This window comes from Arachis hypogaea, chromosome 9, assembly GCF_003086295.3.
Source record: "Arachis hypogaea cultivar Tifrunner chromosome 9, arahy.Tifrunner.gnm2.J5K5, whole genome shotgun sequence".
NCBI classification, from domain to species: Eukaryota; Viridiplantae; Streptophyta; class Magnoliopsida; order Fabales; family Fabaceae; genus Arachis; species Arachis hypogaea.
In genome coordinates, this window is record NC_092044.1 from 108941130 (window position 1) to 108953767 (window position 12638).

Genomic DNA, 12638 nt, shown 5'->3' on the forward strand with positions numbered 1-12638 from the left:
AGTTGCTTTAATGCAACAGAACTGCAAGTTTTATGGACTTCCATCTGAAGATCCTTACCAGTTTTTAACTGAGTTCTTGCAGATTTGTGAGACTGTAAAGACAAATGGAGTAGATCCTGAAGTCTACAGACTCATGCTTTTCCCTTTTGCTGTAAGAGACAGAGCTAGAATATGGTTGGATTCACAACCTAAGGATAGCCTGGACTCATGGGATAAGCTGGTCACGGCTTTCTTGGATAAATTCTTTCCTCCTCAAAAGCTGAGCAAGCTTAGAGTGGATGTTCAAACCTTCAAACAAAAAGATGGTGAATCCCTCTATGAAGCTTGGGAAAGGTATAAGCAGTTGACCAAAAGGTGTCCATCTGACATGTTTTCATAATGGACCATATTAGATATATTCTATTATGGTCTATCTGAATTTTCAAAAATGTCATTGGACCATTCTGCAGGTGGATCCATTCACCTAAAGAAAACACCTGCAGAAGCTCAAGAGCTTATTGACATGGTTGCAAATAACCAATTCATGTACACTTCTGAGAGGAATTCCATTAATAATGGGACGCCTCAAAGGAAGGGAGTTCTTGAAATTGATGCTCTGAATGCCATATTGGCTCAGAACAAAGTGTTGACTCAGCAAGTCAACATGATCTCTCAAAGTCTGAATGGATGGCAAAATGCATCCAACAGTACTAAAGAGGCAGCTTCTGAAGAAGCTTATGATCCTGAGAACCCTGCAATAGCAGAGGTAAATTATATGGGTGAACCTTATGGAAACACCTATAATCCATCATGGAGAAATCATCCAAATTTCTCATGGAAGGATCAACAAAAGCCTCAACAAGGCTTTAACAATGGTGGACGCAATAGGCTAAGCAATAGCAAGCCTTTTCCATTATCTTCTCAGCAACAGACAGAGAATTCTGAACAAAACACTTCTAATTTAGCCAATTTAGTCTCTGATCTGTCAAAGGCCACTTTCAGTTTCATGAGTGAAACAAGATCCTCCATCAGAAATCTGGAGGCACAAGTGGGCCAGCTGAGTAAGAAAGTCATTGAAACTCCTCCCAGTATTCTCCCAAGCAATACAGAAGAGAATCCAAAAGGAGAGTGCAAGGCCATTGATTTAATCAATATGGCCAAATGCACAAGGGAGGAGGAGGACGAAAATCCTAGTGAGGAGGACCTCCTGGGACGTCTCTCAAGCAAGAGGGAGTTTCCTATTAAGGATCCAAAGGAATCTGAGGCTCAAATAGAGACCATAGAGATTCCATTAAATCTTCTTCTGCCATTCATGAGCTCTGAAGACTATTCTTCCTCTGAAGAGGATGAAGATGTGACTGGAGAGCAAGTTGCTCAATATTTAGGAGCTATCATGAAGCTGAATGCCAAGTTGTTTGGTAATGAGACTTGGGAAAGTGAACCTCCCTTGCTCATTAGTAAACTAGATACCTGGATTCAGCAAATTTTACCTAAAAAGAAACAAGATCCTGGCAAATTCTTAATACCTTGTACCATAGGCACATTGACCTTTGAAAAAGCTCTATGTGATCTGGGGTCAGGGATAAATCTTATGCCACTCTTTGTAATAGAGAAGCTGGGAATCATTAAGGTACAACCTGCCTTGTTCTCATTACAATTGGCAGACAAGTCATTGAGACAAGCTTATGGAATAGTAGAGGACGTGCTAGTGAAGGTTGAAGGCCTTTACATCCCTGCTGATTTCATAATCTTAGACACTAGGAAGGAAGAGGATGAGTGTATCATCCTTGGAAGACCTTTCCTAGCCACAGCAGGAGCTGTGATAGATGTCAACAGAGGTGAATTAGTCCTTCAATTGAATGGGGACTACCTTGTGTTTAAGGCACATGGCCATCCCTCTGTGATACAAGAGAGTAAGCATGAAGAGCTTCTCTCAGTTCAGAGTCAAGAAGAGCCCCCACAGTCAAACTCTAAGTTTGGTGTTGGGAGGCCACAACCAAACACTAAGTTTGGTGTTAAGACCCCATATCCAAGAGATATGCGCCCGGTCTAAGGTAGAACGGAAGTGGTTGTCAGTCACGCGTTCATAGGTGAGAATGATGATGAGTGTCATGGATCATCACATTCATCATGTTGAAGTGCAACGAATATCTTAGAGTAAGAACAAGCGGAATTGAATAGAAAATAGTAGTAATTGCATTGAAACTTGAGGTATAGCAGAGCTCCACACCCTTAATCTATGGTGTGTAGAAACTCCACCGTTAAAAATACATAAGTGATGAAGGTCCAGGCATGGCCGAATGGCCAGCCCCCAAGTTCTAAGGACTAGGCGTCCAGAGATAGATACCAAGATGTAAACATACTAGTAAAAAGTCCTATTTATACTAGACTAGCTACTAGGGTTTACAGAAATAAGTAATTGATGCATAAATCCACTTTCGGGGCCCACTTGGTGTATGTTTGGGCTGAGCTTGAGCTTTACACGAGCTGAGGCTTCTATTGGAGTTGAACGCCAAGTTGTAACGTGTTTTTGGCGTTCAACTCTAGTTCGTGACGTGTTTCTGGCGTTTGACTCCAGAATGCAGCATAGAACTGGCATTGAGCGCCAGTTTGCGTTATCTAATCCCGAATAAAGTATGAACTATTATATATTGCTGGAAAGCTCTGGATGTCTACTTTCCAACGCCGTTTAGAGCGCACCATTTGAAGTTCTGTAGCTCTAGAAAATCCATTTCGAGTGCAGGAAGGTCAGAATCCAACAGCATCAGCAGTCCTTTGTCAGTCTTTTATCAGAGTTTTGCTCAGGTTCCTCAATTTCAGCCAGAAATTACCTGAAATCACAGAAAAACACACAAACTCATAGTAAAGTCCAGAAATGTGAATTTAACATAAAAACTAATGAAAACATCCCTAAAAGTAGCTAGATCATACTAAAAACTACCTAAAAACAATGCCAAAAAGCGTATAAATTATCCGCTCATCAGTTGTTGAACCATTTAATTGCTGTTTTTGTTAACGTAGTTGGAAAGGCTTTGCAACGAACTGCATCCGGGACGTCGGTGAGATACATTATGCTCCTGAAGTTGCTAAAATGATGGCTGGGATCCGTAGTGCCGTCGTACAAGGTCATGTCTGGAAGTTTAAAGTCTTTTGGGATTCTTGTCTTCATGATCTCCTTGGTGAATGGATCTTGCTCCTTGCGGGTGCTATCTTCGAGAGTGGATCGGCTGGCTTTAATCTTGACATCGGCTTCAAGTTTAGGAGTTTGTTCTCCAATTTTCGGCGTCATCTTATTTCTCTTTGCAGGTCCTTCTCAGCTTCTCGTTGACGTGGAGCTTCTTCTTCAAGTTGTTTTAACCGATCTTGAAACGCATCCAGGGCTCCCTCGTTTGGGGAGTTCTTTTTGTTGATTTAGGGAGTATCTTTTAGTGTAGTGTCCGCATTTTTGTGCGGCGTTCTATCCTCTAGATCTGAGTCGTGGTTGTTGTCATGGTCATCCGCAATGGTGCTGGGATGACTTCCAGGTTCCCCGGTAACGGCGCCAATGTTCCGAGGGTTACCTGGAACTATAGGTCGATCTCGGATGAGATCTTCTGTATTGGTCGGGCTATTGTGTCCGACTTGGAGATGATGCTGATCCTTCGTCCCCGGAGGGTGGGGGGTACCTGCAAGGGACTCCGATGCCTAAGTTAGCAAGGGTATTAAGCAGGTATTGAGTAGAATCAGAGTATGAGTTATACCTGGGTGCTCCAGTGTATTTATAGTGATGAGGCGTGACCTTTTTAGATAAGATAAGTTAGTTATCTTATCTTATCTTACCTTCTAGGTGAGGTCAGCTTATCTTTCATGGGAACCGCCCTTCCCTCTGTAGGCTTGGGCTGCCTTAGGATTTAGGGCGTATTCCTCTATTTGGGCCCTTTTTTGGGCTTTTCTGATGACTTGGCCGAGCTCTTAAGAAAGAGGTCGGGTTGTCCTGACCTGAAGAGGTCGGTTGCTTTGACTATAGAACATCCTGAGTCGGACAGCTTGATCCAGGGTATGAACAGTAACCGTACCCAAGGAAGTTTTTCACAAACCATGCAACTACATCATCTTTTGAAAAGACTTGAAAAGACATGACCTCATAAAAGAAAGATTTTATTTGATTTTAAACTAAAACAGGAAATTAATTTTAAATTTTAAAAACCCCTTTTTTGAAAGAAAATCAAACTGAAAATCTTTTGGACCAGAGAGCATTAAATGAGACCCCTTTCAAAAAAAATTAAACACACAGACCAACAAAAAATCAACCAAACAAAAATGTAACATTCATATTTGGGCTCAGAGATGGTTGGATTTAAGAAAACATATTGGACCACTCTAGATCTAGTTTTTGAGGAAGGCCCAGATTAACTCTCACTTGAAACAAGCCCAGAACACGGTGATTTGATGAGAACGTTCATCACCTGCCCAGAATTGTCTCATACCTGTCTATGAGACAAAATGCTCCAGCAAACACATTAGCAATTTTCAAACAATGAATTATAACTCAAAATACCGAGACTAGTCCTAAGCATGCAGAATTTGTCCTCAGGCAGTGGTTTAGTGAAAATGTCTGTCAATTGCTCTTCTGATTTAACAAATTGAATGCTAATATCCCCCTTTTGAACATGTTCTCTCATTAAATGAAATTTCACTTCAATATGTTTAGTCCTAGAGTGCAAAACTGGATTTTTGAAAATATTTGCACTTATATTATCACACAATAAGGGAATATTTTCAGCATTTAACTTGTAATCAATAAGCTGTGTTTTTAACCATAAAACTTGAGAACAACATGAAGAAGCAGCTATATACTTAGCCTCAGCAATGGATAACGCCACTGTTGACTGTTTCTTACTTGACCAAACATTCAAGGACTTTCCAAGGAAGCAGCATAAGCCTGAAGTGCTCCTTCTATCACTTCTATCACCAGCAAAATCTGCATCAGAATAACCAACTGCAGAAAAATCATTAATCTTAGGATACCAACTACCAAAGTTGGATGTGCCATGAACATATCTATGATCCTTTTAACTGTTGAAAGATGTGACTCTTTAGGTTTGGATTGGAACCTTGAACACAATCCAACATTTTGAACAATATCAGGTCTACAAGAAGTTAAGTACATAAGAGAACCAATCATTCCTCTATACCTAGTCTCATCTACATCTTTTTCAGTTTCTCCCTTATCTAATTTAGAATTAGGGTGCATGGGAGTTCCCATGGGTTTGGCATTTTCCATACCAAATTTCTTAACTAATTCCTTGTCATACTTCTCTTGATGAATAAAAATACCATTTTCAGTTTGTTTAATTTGCAGCCCAAGAAAAAAATTAAGTTCACCCATCATACTCATGTCAAATTCACTTGTCATGAGTTTTCCAAATTCAGAACAAAGAGATTCATTGGCTGGTCTAAAAATAATGTCATCAACATATATTTGGACTAGAATAAAGGAATCATTAGAATTCTTGATAAATAGAGTTGTGTCTGTGGTGCCTCTTTGAAAACCATTTTTCAAAAGAAAAGAGCTAAGTCTCTCATACCAATCTCTAGGAGTTTGTCTTAAACCATAGAGAGCTTTAGATAATTTGAAAACATAATTAGAATGCTCTTTATTTTCAAAACCAGGTGGCTGCTCCACATACACTTCTCTATCTATCACACCATTCAAAAATGCACATTTCACATCCATTTGATATAATTTAAAACCACAAAATGCAGCATAGGCTAAGAGAAGTCTTATGGCTTCCATTCGGGCAACAGGGGCAAAGGATTCATCAAAGTCTATTCTTTCTTCTTAGTCATATCCTTGTGCCACAAGCCTTGCCTTATTTCTTGCAATGCTGTCATCTTCTCCTAACTTGTTCCGAAATATCCACTTGGTGCCGGCCACTTTCTTTTCACTTGGCCTTGGAACCAAAGTCCACATTTGGTTCTTCTCAAACTCAAGAAGCTTATCCTCCATTGCTTTAATCTAAGAGGGGTCACTAAGGGCTTCTTTGACATTTTGAGGCTCCATTTGAGAGAGAAGGACAATGTTTGTCTCTTCATTGGCCTTTTTAGTTGAGGACCGAGTTCTAACTCCATGAGAGACGTCCCCAATAACAAATTCCTCAGGATAGTTCTTCAAGAATCTCCATTCACGAGGTCTGGTGGACTTGGATGCAGATTCAGGTACCAATGGATTCTGGATGCTGCTGGCTTCATGATTTTCTTCAAATTCATGAGACAAAATGGAATTGTCTCTCGAATTTTCAACAACTGCAGTTTCTGGTTCAGGTTGAACAGAATTTCCATTTTCTTGATTTTGCATAGTTTCAACATCCTTTTGAGCTTGATTTCCTGCATCACAATCTTCCAAAATACTTTGCACCAAGTTAGTATCACAAAATGTAACGTGTATGGACTCCTCAATAATCCTAGCATCTTGATGATAAACCCTATATGCTTTACTAGTTGTGGAATATCCTACAAACAGACACTCATACGCCTTTGGATCAAATTTACCCAAATTATCCTTGTTATTTAAAACAAAATATTTGCATCCAAAGATGTACAAGTAGTCTAAGTTTGGTGGGTAACCTTTCCAAAGCTCATAAGGGGTTTTCTTCAAAAATTTCCTTATGATTGTTCTATTCAAAATGTGGCAAGCCGTGTTAACCGCTTCAGCCCAAAGGAATTTTGGAACATTACTCTCACAAAGCATAGCCCTTGTCATCTCTTGTATGCTTCTATTTCTTCTTTCCACAACACCATGTTGTTGAGGTGTCCTTGGGCAAGAGAAGTTGTGAGATATTCCAAATTCCTCACAAAAGGATTCAAATAAATTGTTTTCAAATTCAGTTCCATGATCACTTCTTATAGAAGAGATTTTTAAATCCTTTTCATTTTGAATTTTCTTGTAAAATGGTTCAAAGGCCGAAAAGGCTTCATTTTTGTGTGCAAGAAATAAAACTCAACTAAACCTAGTATAGTCATCCACAATCACTAAACCATAATGTTTACCACCTAGGCTTTGAGTTCTTGTTAGACCAAATAAATCAATGTGTAGCAACTCAAGTGGTCTTTTAGTAGAGATGTCTTCATTTGGTTTAAAAGAACTTTTTGTTTGTTTTCCCATTTGGCAAGTATCACAAGTGATGTCTTTGTCAAACTTTATCAAAGGAAGACCTCTTACTAATTCTTTCTTTACAAGTTTGTTTATTTGAAACATACTTGCATGGCCCAATCTCTTGTGCCATAACCACTTTTTAGAATCTTTGGAATGAAAACAAGCTACATTTTGATCCTTTAGTTCATCAAGAGTAAGTCCATACACATTATTAAAACGCTTGGCATCAAAAAGCACTTCATTTGTTTTCTCATTAACAACACAGCATTCAAGTCTTTTGAAAGTCACTAAATATCCTAAATCACACGGCTGACTTATACTCAAAAGATTGTGCTTCAAACCACATACCAAAAATACATCATCAATGAAAGTAGATTGTTCATTACCTACTTTTCCAACAGCAATGATTTTACCTTTACCATCATCTCCAAAGGTCACAAAACCTCCATCATACTTGTTTAGTTTAATGAAATAAGTTGACCTTCCAGTCATGTGCCTTGAGCATCCACTATCCATGTACCATATGTCCTTTTTGTTCTTGGATACTAGGCAAATCTGCATGAAGAGTTTCAAGTAGCCTTAGGTATCCAAATTAATTTGATCCTTTAAAGTTAATCCATCTTGGTTGCCCAAGTGCATTGAAATCACAAACAACATTGTAAATTTTGTTTCCTACAACTCTCTTTTCAATGAAACATTGTGCATATGAGTGACCAAATTTCTTGCAATTGACACAATGATTTTCTAATGTGTATCGCTGAAATTGAGATGAGTTGTTTTCCTGGAAATGATAAAAAGGTTGAAATTTTCTAGTTTTTGGAAGAGGTGCATTTCTTTTGACAAATTGATTTTTATTAAAATTGTTCCTCTTTGCAAAAACATTTTCACCAAAAATTTTTTGAACTTTTAGACTTTTCGAATATGAGATTTTGTTGTGAAAGGGTGGTTTCTTGAAAGCAACCTCATTTTTCGAAATGTACCCCAAACCTGGCCTATTTGAATTAGGTTCGATTATTGGTGAAGGTTCAGTTTCACTTGTGTATACTTCATCAAACTTTTCTTCAAAAGTTGGAACATATTCAATACCAGATTTGATTGGTGTGGATTTAACATTTGATGAAGAAGCCACAAATTTTATAGAGGAATCATTACAAACCGCATCTTCCTTGGCTATATAACCTAAACTAAATTTTTCAAATAATGGTCTTTGACTTGCAAGTAATTTGTCCAAGTTACTAGAACTTTAAGCAAATTTTGCTAAGTCACCATTCAGCATTTTAATCATATCATTTAATCTTTCATTTTCAGAAATTAACTCATGAAAAGGATCCACAATGTGCTTTCCTTTCAATTTTTTAAGTTCAGATTTTAAAAATCTGTTTTTTTCAATAATGTCCAAAGCACATTCAGTTTCCTTCACTTTTTCTTTTAAAAAATTATTTTTAGCTCTCAACACATCTCTTTCAGATCTGCATTCATTATACTTGTCAAGTAGTTTTGAGGTATTTAAAGTGAGATCATCAATAATAGCATGTAAATCATCAATGGTCAAATCATAATAATTTACCTCATCAAGATTGTTGTTTCCAGCCATGAAGCAGTCTTTATCTTCACCTTCAGATTCTTCTTCTTCATTTGAGTCGTTCTCAAGATCCTCCAAAGCTGCCATGGGCACTCTTTTCCTTTTTTTTCTTGCCTTTGTCCTCTTTCTTGAGCTTTGGACAGCTTGAAGTGTCCGGCCTCCTTGTAATGATGACATGTCACATTGCTTAAGTCCATCTTGTGTTCCTTTGAGCTTGAACCCTTGTACTTGCCCTTGTTCTTCATCATCCTTCTAAATCTCCTAGCAAAAAATAAGAGTTCATCATCTGAAATACCATCACTAGACTCACTTTCTTTTGGTTCTACTTTTGACTTGAGGGCTATTCCCTTTTTCTTTGAGTCGGTGTTTGTGTGTGTGGTTTCATAGGCAAGGAGTTTTCCTCTCAGCTCATCATAGGTTATGTGGCTTAGGTTGTTACTCTCGGTTAGGACAATGGCAGTGGTTTTCCATTCTTTTGTGAGGCTTCTAAGGAGTTTTCTCACCAAGGTTTGTTCTGCATAGTTTGTACCCATAGCATCAAGGTTGTTCATTATGATTGAGAATCTCTCAAACGCTTCATCAATGCTTTCTCCATCCTTCATGTTGAACATCTCATACTTTTTTTGCAGCATATCAATCCTCATTTCTTTGACTTGTTTAGTGCTTTCGTGTGTAACCTGGAGTTTTTCCCAGCTTTCTTTGGCTGTCTTGCATCTAAACACCTTCTGGTACTCTTCAAAGATGATAGCACAGTGAAGAAGGTTGATTACTTTAGCATTTAGCTCTATCTTCTTCTTATCATCTTCATTCCATTCAACTTCTTCTTTTGGAGTCACCACTCCATCAGCACTTGTTTTTGTTGGGATCTTGGGACCGTTCACAACTATCTTCCATATGTTGTAGTCATTGGATTGGATGAAGATCCTTATCCTTTCTTTCCAGTAGGCATAGTTCTTCCCGTTGAAGAAAGGTGGCCGGTTGTTTGACTGGTCTTCAGTGAGGGTGTAGGCAACTATGGTTGTGCCCAAGTTGTTTGCCATTGGATCTTTACTCCAAGCGGTTAAGCTTGATTCTTGAGACCTTACCTTCTGATACCAATTGAAGGTTGTGGTAGGTTTAGAGAAGGGGGGTTGAATCTATGCCTACCTTTTAAGTTGTTGTTATGACCTTTTAAAACAAACTTTCAATTCTAATTCTGTTTGTACTCAGCAGCGGAAATTTATGAGGCAATTTATTTTTGTCTCATGAATATCAGAAAATAGAACGCAGCAGAGAGAAGAAAAGTTAACACCAGTATATATCTTGGTTCGGTTGCCTTGTGCTATGCAACCTACGTCTAGTCTCCTCCACAACAATGGAGGAATTTCCACTATAGTTAAAAGTATTACATACACCAATTTTACACTCAAGTTCTAACCTAACTTAACATTGGCTATGCTAATACCTAACTATTCACTCTTAGTGCTAACCCAACTAAGAAAGGGATACCTTACAGTTACAAGATACAAGACACTTAACCAACCTAAAGAAATCGGAAATTAACTCTAGGCTTTTCTCTCAAGTGTATCACTCAGCCTTTTTCTACTCATGGCTTTTACTTAAGCTTTCTCACAATGCCTTTTCTCACAAGAAATTACAGAAAGATAAATATAAAAAAGTACATCACAATCTGTAAAATATGAAGGAGATTGACTTCATCAACAGCCTCTTTGTTATGTGCAAAACCAGATTTGCAAACCTCATATACAGTTCTTCAGTATTGGTCGAATGCTTCTTTGAAAGAAAGTATTATCCAAGTAGAGGAACTTCTTTAAAGAACACAACTTTCAAACTCTGGTTTTCTCTCCTTGGTTCTAAATAAGCAGAAAGCTTCTTTTTATCTCTTTGCATGTTCCTTGGTAGCTCACCCTAGGTTAACTTCTTGAGCACTGAGCTTCACCAACCCAGCCGTTCACTTTTTCTCATTAAGCATCAGAGTGGAAACTTTGCTTTTGACTTCTCTATCTTGACCGAAAGCCATAATACAGCAACCACAAAAGTCTTCCAATGGTCAACCGAATCTAAACCATTGAGAAGCTACTTGGTCCCCAAGAATCACTTGTGACCGTAGATACACAGCAGATTAGGGCAGAGAGCAACTTTCCCTTGTATGCCATTTTCGGACTTTCAGAGAGTTGGAAAGAAGAGAAGAAGATCTGATGCATACAAGAGGAAATAGTTTACCTTAAGCTTGATTTGGTGTTGATCTCACTGATTTGACATCTGCCTTTCAAGCATAATATTTCTCTTTCTTGCTTCTTCGGTGATTTGCTTAGGGAAGAAGCTCTTTCTCTCTTTCTTACTTTTCTGAGTTTCTGACCCACACACAGAGGTGAACGTTGCTTGTGATGTGAGATCAAGTTAGAGAGAATTGAAATCAACTCGGACTTGGATCAAACATCCATTAAGCAACCCATTTGATTTTGGCTTTGTTTCTTTTGGGCTTTGTTTGTTTAACCAGCCCATCAGCCTTGTTTTATTTTTCATTCCATTTGGGCTATAATTCAAATTTTGGCCTGCAACATTTTATAAATAATTAGTAATATGCAATTAAAATTAATCAGCACTAATTATTTATTTTACCCAAAAATAATATTTGTCATCACTAATTAATTTAGTTAATTTCTTAACTCAACAAACATATAAACCATGAAGGAAAAGAACTCATAACAATTTAGGTAACTATGAAAACTGAACTCAGTGTTCTGTTTTTCTCTCTTTTCTTCAACCCTTGGCCGTTCACTCTTATCATAGAAGAGTGAAGTTTCAAAGGTTTAATTAAGTTCAATCCAATGCTGTCTTCTTCTCCAAACTTCAGAACTTGGAGCGACTTGGTCAAAGGTGAGAGAGAGAAGTCTGAATTTGAGACATGCAACTTACCTTCTCTCTCATACTTTTTTTTAAGCTCCATTGATCTCATCTGTTGATCTTGATTTCGGCCCCAAGTTTTGTTTCTGAGCGTTGATGAGCTTTTGACCATATTTCACTCCACTATCTCCTTGGTAGTTTGATTTGAGTTTTAGGCTTGGTAGATTTTTTTACGGTACCTTGCTGAAGCATAAAAGGAGAAAGAACCCTTTTGAGATTCTCAGATCAAGAGAGAATAGCTTATTGGTTGTAGCCCTTCTTCTTTGCTTAGATTTAGAAACACTTTTTTCTACCTTTTTTCATACTCTAGCTTCTGTAATTTCCATTTTCTTCTTTCTTCTTCGTTGAGTGATGTGATCAAAAGAGAGAGAAGAGAGAGAGAAGAATTTTAACTTTCGGTAGAAGTTAAGTGAGTTTAAAATAAATTGAATTTAAAATTAAAATTTCTTAAAATATGGGTGTTGGTGACCGAATAGGGCTAGAAAGAGTTTGGGCCATTTTTTATTTCTTTTCTCTTATTTTGTTAGAAGGCCTATCAAATATTTGGTTTGCTTGTAGTGGACCACGGTTTGTGTTAGTGTGGGTCTGATGATTTATTTTTTTGGGCCAAGTTGTTTAATTTATTTTTCTACACACTAAACCTAATATATTACACAAGCAATAATTGATAACTAGATAATAATGTTTGTTCATCACTTTTAATCAATTATTGGTTTTGCAAACTCAACATATACATATATAATATAATGTCCAAAAAAAATTTTCTACTATAATTTCTGTCCATTTCATGAAAGGATCACTTGTTTCTCACAATTAAAAAAAAATCTAATTATAATTTCCGCCAAAGAATCATGTTCTTCTATCAAGTTTTATTAACGAGACACTATTCTACGTGTTGCTGAACCATTCAAAATGTGATATATTACCCTTTGTCCGATTCAATGTTTGTTGGGACAACTAGGTCCTTATTATTCTTAAATGAGATATCTAAATCCCTATTAAATCCAAACTGAGACCATCAATCTTAATTTCAAC

At 37.6% G+C, this 12638-nt stretch overlaps 1 non-coding gene across 1 annotated transcript; it reads right to left on the reverse strand.

The window, feature by feature from the left end:
* Window positions 1-265: 265 nt before the first annotated feature.
* Window positions 266-369, reverse strand: LOC112713174 (small nucleolar RNA R71). Its single transcript, XR_003158148.1, has one exon. It is a non-coding gene; the product is annotated as a small nucleolar RNA R71 (small nucleolar RNA).
* Between the last annotated feature and the right edge of the window lie 12269 nt (window positions 370-12638).